This window comes from Tamandua tetradactyla, chromosome 1 (genome assembly GCF_023851605.1).
Source record: "Tamandua tetradactyla isolate mTamTet1 chromosome 1, mTamTet1.pri, whole genome shotgun sequence".
NCBI classification, from domain to species: Eukaryota; Metazoa; Chordata; class Mammalia; order Pilosa; family Myrmecophagidae; genus Tamandua; species Tamandua tetradactyla.
The window spans coordinates 180040176-180053327 of NC_135327.1; positions in this window are offsets into that span (position 1 = coordinate 180040176).

The window sequence follows — 13152 nt, forward strand, 5'->3', positions numbered from 1 at the left end:
GGAATCCCTCTCTCAAGGAATTCAGATCCCAGGACTTCACAATTTGAAGCCATTAAAACCAACCTACAAACTTTCCTCTGTCTCCACCACGTGCCCAGCAGCGAGAGTCTTCCAAAGTTAAAGAAGCCACAACATCTTTTGCTGGTGGGACCCACAGACAGACAAGCACCACATACTGGGCAGGATAAGAAAAATAGAGCCCAGAGACTTCACAGGAAAGTCATTCAACCTGCTGGGTCCCACAGTCAGGGAAATCTGATTAAATGCCCAGATGCCAGCAAAAAATAACAAATCACACCAGGAAAATTGAATATATGGCCCAGTCAAAGGAACAAACCAATAGCTCAAATGAGATACAGGAGCTGAGACAACTAATTCTGAATATACAAACAGAAATGGAAAACTTCTTCAAAAACCAAATCAATAAATTGAGGGAGGACATGAAGAAGGCATGGGATCAACAAAAAGAAGAAATAGAAAGTCTGAAAAAACAAATCACAGAACTTATGGGAATGAAAGACACAGTAGAAGAGATGAAAAAAACAATGGAAACCTATAATGGTAGATTTAAAGAGACAGAGGCTAGAATTAGTGAACTGGAGGATGGAACATCTGAAATCCAAAAAGAAAGAGAAACTATAGGGAAAATAATGGAAAAATTTGAGCAGAGGCTCAGGGAATTGAATAATAATATGAAGCGCACAAATATACGTGTTGTGGGTGTCCCAGAAGGAGAAGAGAAGGGAAAAGGAGGAGAAAAACTAATGGTAGAAATTATCACTGAAAATTTCCCAACTCTTATGAAACACCTAAAATTACAGATGCAAGAAGTGCAGCACACCCCAAAGAAAATAGATCCAAATAGGCATTTTCCAAGACGCTTACTAGTTAGAATGTCAGAGGTCAAAGAGAAAGAGAGGATATTGAAAGCAGCAAGAGAAAAACAATCCATCACTTACAAGGGAAACCCAATAAGACCATGTGTAGATTTCTCAGCAGAAACCATGGAAACTAGAAGACAGTGGGATGATATATTTAAATTACTAAAAGAGAAAAACTGCCAACCAAGACTTCTATATCCAGCAATGTTGTCCTTCAAAAATGAGGGAGAAATTAAAACATTCTCAGACAAAAAGTCACTGAGAGAATTTGTGACCAAGAGACCAGCTCTGCAAGAAATACTAAAGGGAGCACTAGAGTCAGATACGAAAAGGCAAAAGAGAGAGGTATGGAGAAGAGTGTAGAAAGAAGGAAAATCAGATATGATATATATAATACAAAAGGCAAAATTGTAGAGGAAAGTGTTACCCAAACAGTAATAACACTAAATGTTAATGGACTGAATTCCCCAATCAAAAGACATAGACTGGCAGAATGGATTAAAAAACAGGATCCTTCTATATGCTGTCTACAGGAAACACATCTTAGACCCAAAGGTAAACATAGGTTGAAAGTGAAAGGTTGGGAAAAGATATTTCATGCAAATAACAACCAGAAAAGAGCAGGAGTAGCTATAATAATATCCAAAAAATTAGACTTCAAATGTAAAACAGTTAAAAGAGACAAAGAAGGATACTATCTACTAATAAAAGGAACAATTAAACAAGAAGACATAACAATCATAAATATTTACGCACTGAATCAGAATGCCCCAAAATACGTGAGGAATACACTGCAATCACTGAAAAGGGAAATAGACACATCTACCATAATAGTTGGAGACTTCAATTCACCACTCTCATCAATGGACAGAACATCTAGATAGAGGATCAATAAAGAAAGAGAGAATTTGAATACTACAATAAATGAGCTACACTTAACAGACATTTATAGGACATTACACCCCACAACAGCAGGATACACCTTTTTCTCAAGTGCTCATGGATCATTCTCAAAGATAGACCATATGCTGGGGCACAAAGCAAGTCTCAACAAATTTAAAAAGATTGAAATCATACACAACACTTTCTTGGATCATAAAGGAATGAAGTTGGAAATCAATAATAGGCAGAGTGCCAGAAAATTCACAAATACATGAAGGTTCAACAACACACTCTTAAATAACGAGTGGATCAAGGAAGAAATTACAAGAGAAATTAGTAAATACCTCGAGGCGAATGAAAATGAAAACACAGCATATCAAAACCTATGAGATGCAGCAAAGGCAGTGCTAAGAGGGAAATTTATTGCCATAAATGCCTATATCAGAAAAGAAGAAAAGACAAAAATTCAGGAATTAACTGTCCACTTGGAAAAACTGGAGAAAGAACAGCAAACTAACCCCAAAGCAAGCAAAAGGAAAGAAATAACAAAGATTAGAGCAGAAATAAATGAAATTGAGAACATGAAAACAATAGAGAAGATCAATAAGACCAAATGTTGGTTCTATGGGAAAATCAATAAGATTGATGGGCCCTTAGCAAGATTGACAAAAAGAAGAAGAGAGAGGACGCAAATAAATAAGATCAGAAATGGAAGAGGAGACATGACCACTGACCTCACAGAAATAAAGGAGATAGTAACAGGATACTATGAACAACTTTACGCTAATAAATACAACAATGTAGATGAAATGGACAAGTTCCTAGAAAGGCATGAACAACCAACTTTGACTCAAGAAGAAATAGATGACCTCAACAAACCAATCACAAGTAAAGAAATTGAATCAGTCATTCAAAAGCTTCCAAAAAAAAAGTCCAGGACCAGACGGCTTCACATGTGAATTCTACCAAACATTCCAGAAAGAATTAGTACCAACTCTGCTCAAACTCTTCAAAAAAATTGAAGTGGAGGGAAAGCTACCTAATTCATTCTATGAAGCCAACATCACCCTCATACCAAAACCAGGCAAAGATATTACAAAAAAAGAAAACTACAGACCAATCTCTCTAATGAATATAGATGTAAAAATCCTCAACAAAATTCTAGCAAATCGAATCCAGCAACACATTAAAAGAATTATACATCATGACAAAGTAGGATTCATCCCAGGTATGCAAGGATGGTTCAACATAAGAAAATCAATTAATGTAATACACCACATCAACAAATCAAAGCAGAAAAATCACATGATCATCTCAATTGAAGCAGAGAAGGCATTTGACAAGATTCAACATCCTTTCCTGTTGAAAACACTTCAAAACATAGTAATACAAGATAACTTCCTTAAAATGATAGAGGGAATATATGAAAAACCCACAGCTAATATCATCCTCAATGGGGAAAAATTGAAAACTTTCCCCCTAAGATCAGGAACAAGACAAGGATGTCCACTATCACCACTATTATTCAACATTGTGCTGGAGGTTCTAGCCAGAGCAATTAGACAAGAAAAAGAAATACAAGGCATCAAAATTGGAAAGGAAGAAGTAAAACTATCACTGTTTGCAGAAGATATGATACTATACGTCAAAAACCCGGAAAAATCCACAACAAAACTATTAGAGCTAATAAATGAGTACAGCAAAGTAGCAGGTTACAAGATCAACATTCAAAAATCTGTAGCATTTCTATACACTAGCAATGAACAAGCTGAGGGGGAAATCAAGCAATGAATTCCATTTACAATTGCAACTAAAAGAATAAAATACTTAGGAATAAATTTAACTAAAGAGACAAAAGACCTATACAAAGAAAACTACAAAAAAGCTGTTAAAAGAAATCACAGAAGACCTAAATAGATGGAAGGGCATACCGTGTTCATGGATTGGAAGACTAAATATAGTTAAGATGTCAATCCTACCTAAATTGATTTACAGATTCAATGCAATACCAATCAAAATTCCAACAACTTATTTTTCAGAAATAGGAAAACCAATAAGCAAATTTATCCGGAAGGGCAGGGTGCCCTGAATTGCTAAAAGTATCTTGAGGAAAAAAAACGAAGCTGGAGGTCTCACGCTGCCGGACTTTAAGGCATATTATGAAGCCACAGTGGTCAAAACAGCATGGTATTGGCATAAAGATAGACATATCGACCAATGGAATCGAATAGTGCTCAGATATAGACCCTCTCATCTATGGACATTTGATCTTTGATAAGGCAGTCAAGCCAACTCACCTGGGACAGAACAGTCTCTTCAATAAATGGTGCCTAGAGAACTGAATATCCATATGCAAAAGAATGAAAGAGGACCCGTATCTCACACCCTATACAAAAGTTAACTCAAAATGGATCAAAGATCTAAACATTAGGTCTAAGACCATAAAACAGTTAGAGGAAAATGTAGGGAGATATCTTATGAATCTTACAATTGGAGGCGGTTTTATGGTCCTTAAACCTAAAGCAAGAGTACTGAAGAAAGAAAGAAAGAAATGGGAGCTCCTCAAAATTAAACACTTTTGTGCATCAAAGAACTTCATCAAGAAAGTAGAAAGCCTACAGAATGGGAGACAATATTTGGAAACTACATATCAGATAAAGGGCTAGTATCCAGAATTTATAAAGAGATTGTTCAACTCAACAACAAAAAGACAGCCAACCCAATTACAAAATGGGAAAAAGACTTGAACAGACACCTCTCAGAAGAGAAAATACAAATGGCCAAAAGGCACATGAAGAGATGCTCAATGTCCCTGGCCATTAGAGAAATGCAAATCAAAACTACAATGAGATATCATCTGACACCCACCAGAATGGCCATTATCAACAAAACAAAAAATGACAAGTGCTGGAGAGGATGCGGAGAAAGAGGTATACTTATCCACTGTTGGTGGGAATGTCAAATGGTGCAACCACTGTGGAAGGCATTTTGGCGGTTCCTCAAAAAACTGAATATAGAATTCCCATATGATACCATTGCTAGGTATCTACTCAAAGGACTTAAGGGCAAAGACACAAACGGACATTTGCACACCAATGTTTATACAATTGCAAAGAGATGGAAACAGCCAAAGTGTCCATCAACAGACAGGTGGCTAAACAAACTGTGGTATATACATACAATGGAATATTATGCAGCTTTAAGACAGAATAAACTTATGAAGCATGTAATAACATGGATGGACCTAGAGAACATTATGCTGAGTGAGACTAGCCAAAAACTAAAGGACAAATACTGTATGGTCCCACTTATGTGAACCGACATTAGAGAATAAACTTGGAATATGGCATTGGTAACAGAGACCATAAGGAGTTAGAAATAGGGTAAGATAATGGGTAATTGGAGCTGAAGGGATATAGACTGTGCAACAGGACTAGATACAAAAACTCAAAAGTGGACAGCACAATACTACCTAATTGCAATGTAATTATGCTAAAACACTTAATGAAACTGCATCTGAGTTATAGTTGTTTTTTGTTTGTTTGTTTGTTTGTTTGTTCTGTTTATATATATATTGTATTTTTTATTTTTTCTCTATATTATCATTTTATTTCTTTTTCTGTTGTCTTGCTATTTCTTTTTCTAAATCGATGCAAATGTGCTAAGAAATGATGATCATCATCTATGTGATGATATTAAGAATTACTGATTGCATATGTAGAATGGAATGATTTCTAAATGTTATGTTAGTTAATTTTTTTAATTAATAAAAAAAATTTTTTTTAAAAAGTAGGCATTAATGGAATTGAGGGCCAAAAAATTTATAAGATGTACAAAGGCTAAATAGCAAAATGCAGAAGAAAGCCTGATATTATTAGTAATGACTTTAAATGCAAATGGATTAAACCCTCCAGTCAAAAAGCAGAGATTGGCAGAATGGATTAAAAAAATATGACCAAGATGGTGGAATGTTAGTGGACTAAATTTACCAGTTAAAATATACAGATTGGCAGAATGGATTAAGAAATATAATCCAGCTATATGCTGCATCTAAGAGACACATCTTAGACCCAGGATCCAAGTAGAGTGAAAGTGAAAGGATGGAAAATGATTTTCCACGCAAGTTGTAATCAAAATATATTTATTTTATATATATAATATATTTAATGTTTTTTCTCTATATTGGACAAAATAGACTTTAAATTTAAAGTCATCATAAAAGACAAAGAAGGGCACTACATATTAATTTAAGGGACAATTCACCAACAAGAAATAACAATCATAAATGTTTTAAAATACTTCAAAAGATAGGAACGAAAGGTAACTTCATCAATATGATAAAGGGAATATATGAAAAACTGATAACCAACATTATATTCAATAGAGAGAAATTGTAAGCTTTCCCCCTAAGATCAGGAATGAGACAAGGATGCCTACTGTCACCACTATTATTCAACATTTGGCTAGAAGTTCTAGCTAGAGCAATCAGGCATAACAAAGAAATAAAAAGCATACAAATTGGAAAGGAAAGGGTAAAACTTTCAATATTTGCAGATGACATGATACTATACTTAGAAAATCCTGAGAAATATGCAGCAAAGTTACTTGAGCTAATAAACAAATTCAACAAGGTGGCAGGAGATAAAATTAATCTGCAAAAATCAGTAATGTTTCTATACACAAACAATGACGTAACTGAGGAGTCAGTTAAAGAAAACATTCCATTTAAAATAGCAACTAAAAGACTTTTTAGGAATGAACTTAACTAGGGATGTAAAGGACTTGTACACAGAAAACTACATAACATTGCTAAAAGAAATCAAAGATTTAGATATGTGGAAAGACATTCCCTGCTCATGGATAGGAAGACTAAATATAGTTCAGATGTCAATTCTACCCAAATTGATCTACAGATCTATTTTCCAACAACCAATCAAAATTCCAACAACCTACTTTGAAGACTTGGAAAAGCTAGTTACTAAATTCATCTAGAAGGCAAAGAGACCCTGAATAGCTAAAAGCATTCTAAAAAAGAAGAATGAAGTGGGAGGATTAGCATCCCCTGACTTTACAATCTATTTTAAAGCCACAGTGATCAAAACAGCATGGTATTGGCACAAAGACAGAAGTATTGACCAATGGAATAAAATTGAGAGTGCAGAAATACACCAACAAATCTATGGTAAACTAATTTTTGACAAGGCCCCCAAATCCACTGAACTGGGGCAAAATAGTCTTTTCAATGGGAACGGGAGAACTGGATATCAATAGCCAAAAGAATGAGAGGACCCTACATTATACCCTACACAGAAATTAATCCAAAGTGAATCAAACACCTAAATATAAGAAGTAGCACCATAAAGCTTCTAGAAGAAAATTTAAGGAAGCATCTTCAAGAACTAGTAATAAGAGATAGCTTCCTAAACTTTACATTCAAAGCACAAACAGCAAAAGAAAAAATAGATAAATGGGAACTCTTCAAAATCAAATGCTTGGGCACTTCAAAAGATTTTGTCAAATAGTGAAGAGGCAGCCAGCTCAATGAGAGAAAATATTTGGAAATCACATATCAAAAAAAGTTTTGATATCCTGTATACATAAAGAAATCATACAACTCAACAACAAAGGAACAAGCAACCCAATTATAAAAAGGGGTAAAGATATGAATAGGCATTTTCTGAAAAGCAAATACAGATGGCTCAAAAGCACGAGATGTTCATTTTCATTGGCTATAAGGGAAATGCAGATCAAGACTACAATAAGATACCACTTCACACCTATAAGAATGGCAGCTATTAAAAAAAGAGGAAACTATAAATGCTGAAGAGGATGTGTAGAAATCGGGACACTTATGCACTGCTGGTGGGAATGTATAATGGTGTAGCCATTATGGCGGACACTTTGGCAGTTCCTTAAGAACTAGATATCAAGTCACCCTATGACCCAGCAATAGTTCTACTTGGTACTGAACCAGAAGAGCTGAAAGCAATGACATAAACAAAAATTTGCACACCAATGTTCATAGCAGCATTATTCACAATCGCCAAAAGATGGAAACAAACCAAATACCCATAAACAGATGAGTGGATTAACAAAATGTGGTATATGCATATGACGGAATATGATGTAGCAGTAAGATGAAATGAAGTCCTGAAGCACATGACAAGATGGATGAGCCTTGAAGACATAAGGCTGAGTGAAATAAGCCAGACACAAAAGGATAGATACTGCATTGTTCCGCTTTTATGACCATCATAAAGGTAAAATCAGAGGCTTATAATACATAATATAGGGAATTTAGAGATAATAGAAGCTAGAGATGGGTCAATGGTTAGCTAATGAGGTTGATCTCCAATGTTAGGGAATAGATAGAAGTGAAGGTGGTTTTCTAGTGGGTCAATAAGTATTATTACCATCCTGAAGATGAACAAGATTGAAAGAGGTTGTGTAGACCTATATGTCCACTGATTAGCACTAGAAATATGAATTCGTTCTTGCAAGAACTATTTCAAAGGTATAATTTATGTGCAAAAAGTGTTTAAGTCCAGGGTACAGGGGAAAAATTGTTATTACATGCTATGGACTATGTTTAAAAGCAAAACATCAGCGCTACCACATCAACAGCAGAGGTAACTAATGAGGGGAAGAACAAGAGTAAGAGGAGATTTAGATTTCCTGGTTTGGTGAGGGTGTGTTTATTGGTTATCTTTCTCTTGGGAACAGTGAAATTACCTAAAACTGAGAGTGTTGACAGACAATGGACTGTGGGCATCATATATGATGCCTGAAGAATGCAGGTGGCTGAAGGATTCATGGACTGAGAAATAGATTGGCGAATGACGGTGTATATATATATGATCAAATATTGTGCTGCTGCTAAAAGAAGCGAAGTCGTGAGGCATACAGTGATGTGAATGCATCTGTGGGACATGTGGTGAGGCAAAATAAGCCAGAAATAAAAGTACAGTTATGGTATGGTCACCTTTAGAAAATGCTTATAAAGAAACAGGGGCCTAAATTGTAAGCTCTAATAGTAGACATATTTCATTTGGAGTGGTAATTATTATTTCTGGGTTTTGAGAGGCTGTTTTATATGTATATATATAACCTGATATTTAGAGATAAGGACAAAGCCAATCAGGTCAGGGTTAAAGTAATTCAGAGCAGGGCGGGCCACAGTGACTCAGCGGCAAGAATGCTTGCCTACCATGCCAGAGGACCCGGGTTTGATTCCCAGTGCCTACCCACGTAAAAAAAAATAAAAAATAATAATAATAAAAAAATAAAGTAATTCAGAGCAGAGGTAAGGAAGACATTCTCTATATTTAAGAACTACACGTACTCTTTGAGACTGAAGGAAGAAAGGTTTACTTGGTCTGTAAACTAATTTTCTGTAGCACATAATCTAACTCAACCTATCTGTATAGTTATTTGAACAATTGAAACACAAGGAGCCCAGGATACGAAAGAGGTCCTTTAATCCTGTATAGCTTAATGTAATGCCTGGATACATCCTAGAGTATATTAAGCAGATAATTAAAAAGTATTGGCAAAGCCCCTTGAGGGATGGGAGAAAAAATATGGAACTATTAAACTTTACCACCAGGGAATCCCCCGATGCTGTGTCAGACTTTAGGGACACCCAAATCAAAGGCCAAATCCTTGATCTTGAAGATTACTCTTGTGAAGCTTATGTAGGTAGCAGAGAAGCCAGGGGTGAAAGTCTCCCTGGTGCCATGGGAGATGACTCCTAGGTCTGAGTCTGGCCTTGGCACCATGGGATTGACAATTCATTCCTGACCAAAAGGGGAAAAAGAAGTGTAATTAATAAAGTGTCAGTGGCTGGGAGAGTTCAAATAGAGTTGAGAAGCTACTCTGGAGGTCACTCTTATGCAAGCTTCAGTTAGACATTGCTACCTATCATAACTTGTCAAACCCCAACCAAAATCAAAACACCTAGGGCAATATATAAGATTCTACAAAAGTCCCATGCACTGGGGTTACTTTCCAGAAACCTACAACCTCCAGATGGGTCCCTGGACCAGATAAATCCTAGCCTCTCCAGAACATCAGCTAGTTCCATCTCCTTATTCCATATTATTGACAGCTCATAAACAATCAATGTTAATATTATACCATGCTAATGCTCTTTGTATTTGAGTAGCAGTTTGTTTCTTTCATCTTCTTCTTGCATAGTTTTGTACTCTTCTGTTTATTTAACTATTTTATATATATATTTTCAATTCAACCCCAAAATCTAACAGAATTTTAAATCTCTTCTCAATATGTCTAAAATATATCAAATAATCCTTTGGTTTCAATTTTGAAATATGCCTTATGATATTTAAGTTATATATGTATATATTCACACACACACATATATACACGTATACTCACATATATACACGTATAAAAGTCTATGAAGGATATACACTAAGCCCCCTCATGGCAGGGATTGGTTTGATGTTGCCTGGATGTGTTTTAGGTTTCTGTGGTTAACAATTACGGATTAGAGATAAAAGGTAACTTACCTTTCTTCTCAAAACCTCACTGAAAGGATAGCTGGATTTTTTCTTTAAAGCATTGAGCCACAAGGACAAAAAGAATGGAAGAGGAGCTAAAAAAACAGGGGATATTGCAACACATTTTTGAAAGCTGGAAAGAAGTGGGATTCACGTAAAAACACTTTTCAGAAAAGACAGATGAGGTACTGTTTCTGGGGACATGGGCAGCAGAAATAGGAGTGAGGAGAATTGGGTGAGATCCTATTGTTTTATTACAATCCTTGTAGGAATTAAATATTTAAAATATGTACATCATTAATGTTTATATATGAACAGCTTCCTTCAATTTGTAGCTTATATATATATATATTTTTTTTCGCATGGGCAGGCACCAAGAATTGAACCTGGGTCTTCAGCATGACAGGGAAGAATTCAGACACTGAGCCACTGTCACAATACCCTGTAGCTTATGTTTTTACTTTTTTTAAAGGTGTTGTTGAAAAAGTCAAGTCCTTGATTTTAAAGTGCTCTAATTTATCAATTTTGTTTTCACTTTTGATCATGCTTTCTACATCTTATTTTTTAAAATGCTCCTGTTTAATGTCCTGATATTCTTTTAAATGTTTTTGAATTATGGGTTTGATATTTAATGTTTTCATCCCCTGGGGTTGATGTTTCATTATTCTATGTAGTAGTATGTATCTTCATTTTTTTTTTCTTACAGATAGCCATCAGCTACATTTATTGAATAGACCCTCCTTTACACTTTGGTTTCAAATGGTATCTATGAAATATACCTCATTTAACCTTGCTTAAACTGTATTGATTTGTTTCCAGATATTTTTAAATTGCCTATGAAAACAATCACATGGGCAAATAGCTACACTTTTATTTCTTCATTTCCAATTTGCATACTCTTATTTTACTTATTCTACAGGATGGAGCTTTTAAAGCATCGCTCAGTAAAAGTAGTAAAAGTGGCAATCCATTTCTTAATCATTGATCTAAAGTGTTTCTCCGTTTAAAAATGTATATATTGTAGGAGTTTTGTTGTTGTCTTTTATCAAGTTAGTTTAGTTTCCTTCTAATGTATCAAGTTTATCAAGTTGGTTTTTCTTTTTTTTTTTTTTTTGCTATAAATGGATCTTGAATTTTATAAGCATCTTTTTGGCATCTATTGAGATGAGAGTATTGTTTTATTCTACAATCTCTTAATGCAGTGAATTGCATTTAGAACTTTTCTTATATTAAAAGTTGCTGCATTTCTGGGCACATTTTACTAGTTTATGGTGCATTTTGGAGATTACTTAGTTTCCTTTGCTAATATTTTGCTAGGGATTTGTGGAAAATGGGCCAATAATTTTAATTAAAAAAAAACTTTTCTTTATCTAATCTAGATTTTATCAGTTGCAATGTACTATGTTGAACTACAGTAACAACCACTCCCAAATATTAAGTTGGTTGAAGATCATAGTTTTATTTATTGCTCATATTATGTCCTCATCTCATATCACTAACACAGCAACACATGATGACTAGTCGTCCACCATCTGGAACATTGCCAGTCACCGGGAATAAAAAAAGCATGAGAAGGCTTACACTGGCTATTACAGACTTTCATTTAGAAGCCACACAGCTCACCTTCACCCATATTTCATTAGCCAAACCCAATTCAAAAGGCCATGGCTAGCATCGAAGGAATGGGAAATTGCAGTCCTCTCAGTTTCCCAGAAGAGGAAGAACTAGAATATTGGCGAATGACCCTAACAACTACCAGAGACCACACTTCTAGAAACGATGCATTTAGTTCTTTCACCTTACCACATGCAAAATGTGCTCCCTTCCCCTTCCCAAAAGAAGCAATCCAAAACTTTTTTTCATGGTATCAGGCCCACAGATATACTGGCATATCTGAGGAATGTCAGTGGGATTTGTCCCATATCTTAATAGTTCTGGATGTGGCTTCTCTTGATCTGGAGACCTATGAACTCTACACAGACCCAATATACAATTGCAGGACAGATAACTGCAATAAACATTCTGGAAATGATGATTTGGAATCGCATGGTATATACCAGTTCCTCTTACTAGACATTCTGTCTGTAGCAATTTTTAAAAACTTCTGAAAAGACATTTTGCAGGTCCCTCCCAAAAAAATGGGGGAGGGGGTGATTCTTCAGTAGGCTCAGATTATCCTCTTGGCAGTACTAACTTGTCCATTGTTCTTCCTGGATCTATACACTGTATGATTCTTCTTTTTTGTTTGTTTCATTATTCTCCTTGGTTATATCTGAATTGGACATCAGGAAGATATTCTTCATGACGCCTGAGCAACTCTCTCAGCTCACTTTTTGCCTATAGATGGTTGGGAGCCTCAGGATATTTTAAAGGCTCAAATAGTCATGGTTTATTTTAGTCTATGCTATTGGTTCTTTTGACAGCACAATTCTCTCAAATGTATTTTAGCTTCTTTATTTTATTAAAGTTGGCTCTATGAGCCGTGGCTACACCTATGTTTCTTATGAGTCACCAACTTGAGTATTTGTTTCTTTTTCTCCCCCATGTCTCTGTATGAATGCCACGTACTGCCTGTAAGTTACCGTAGTTGATACTTTCACCAAGAATTAAGCCACTACATAACAATCACCCTTATTATGCAAAATACAGTATAAAATTTCCTTCCAGTTTATCAGGCTATCTACCAATGTACCTATTAAGTCAATATCTGATAATATGAGGTTTTTTTATAGTATTCCCTATATCAATGTACCTTTATCTGTATCAGTCAGTGTGGACCAGATTATGACATGTAGTAAACAATTCCCAAATATCATTGCTTACACCAGCAAGACTTTTTGTCTTGCTAATGATTTTGGATTGGCAAC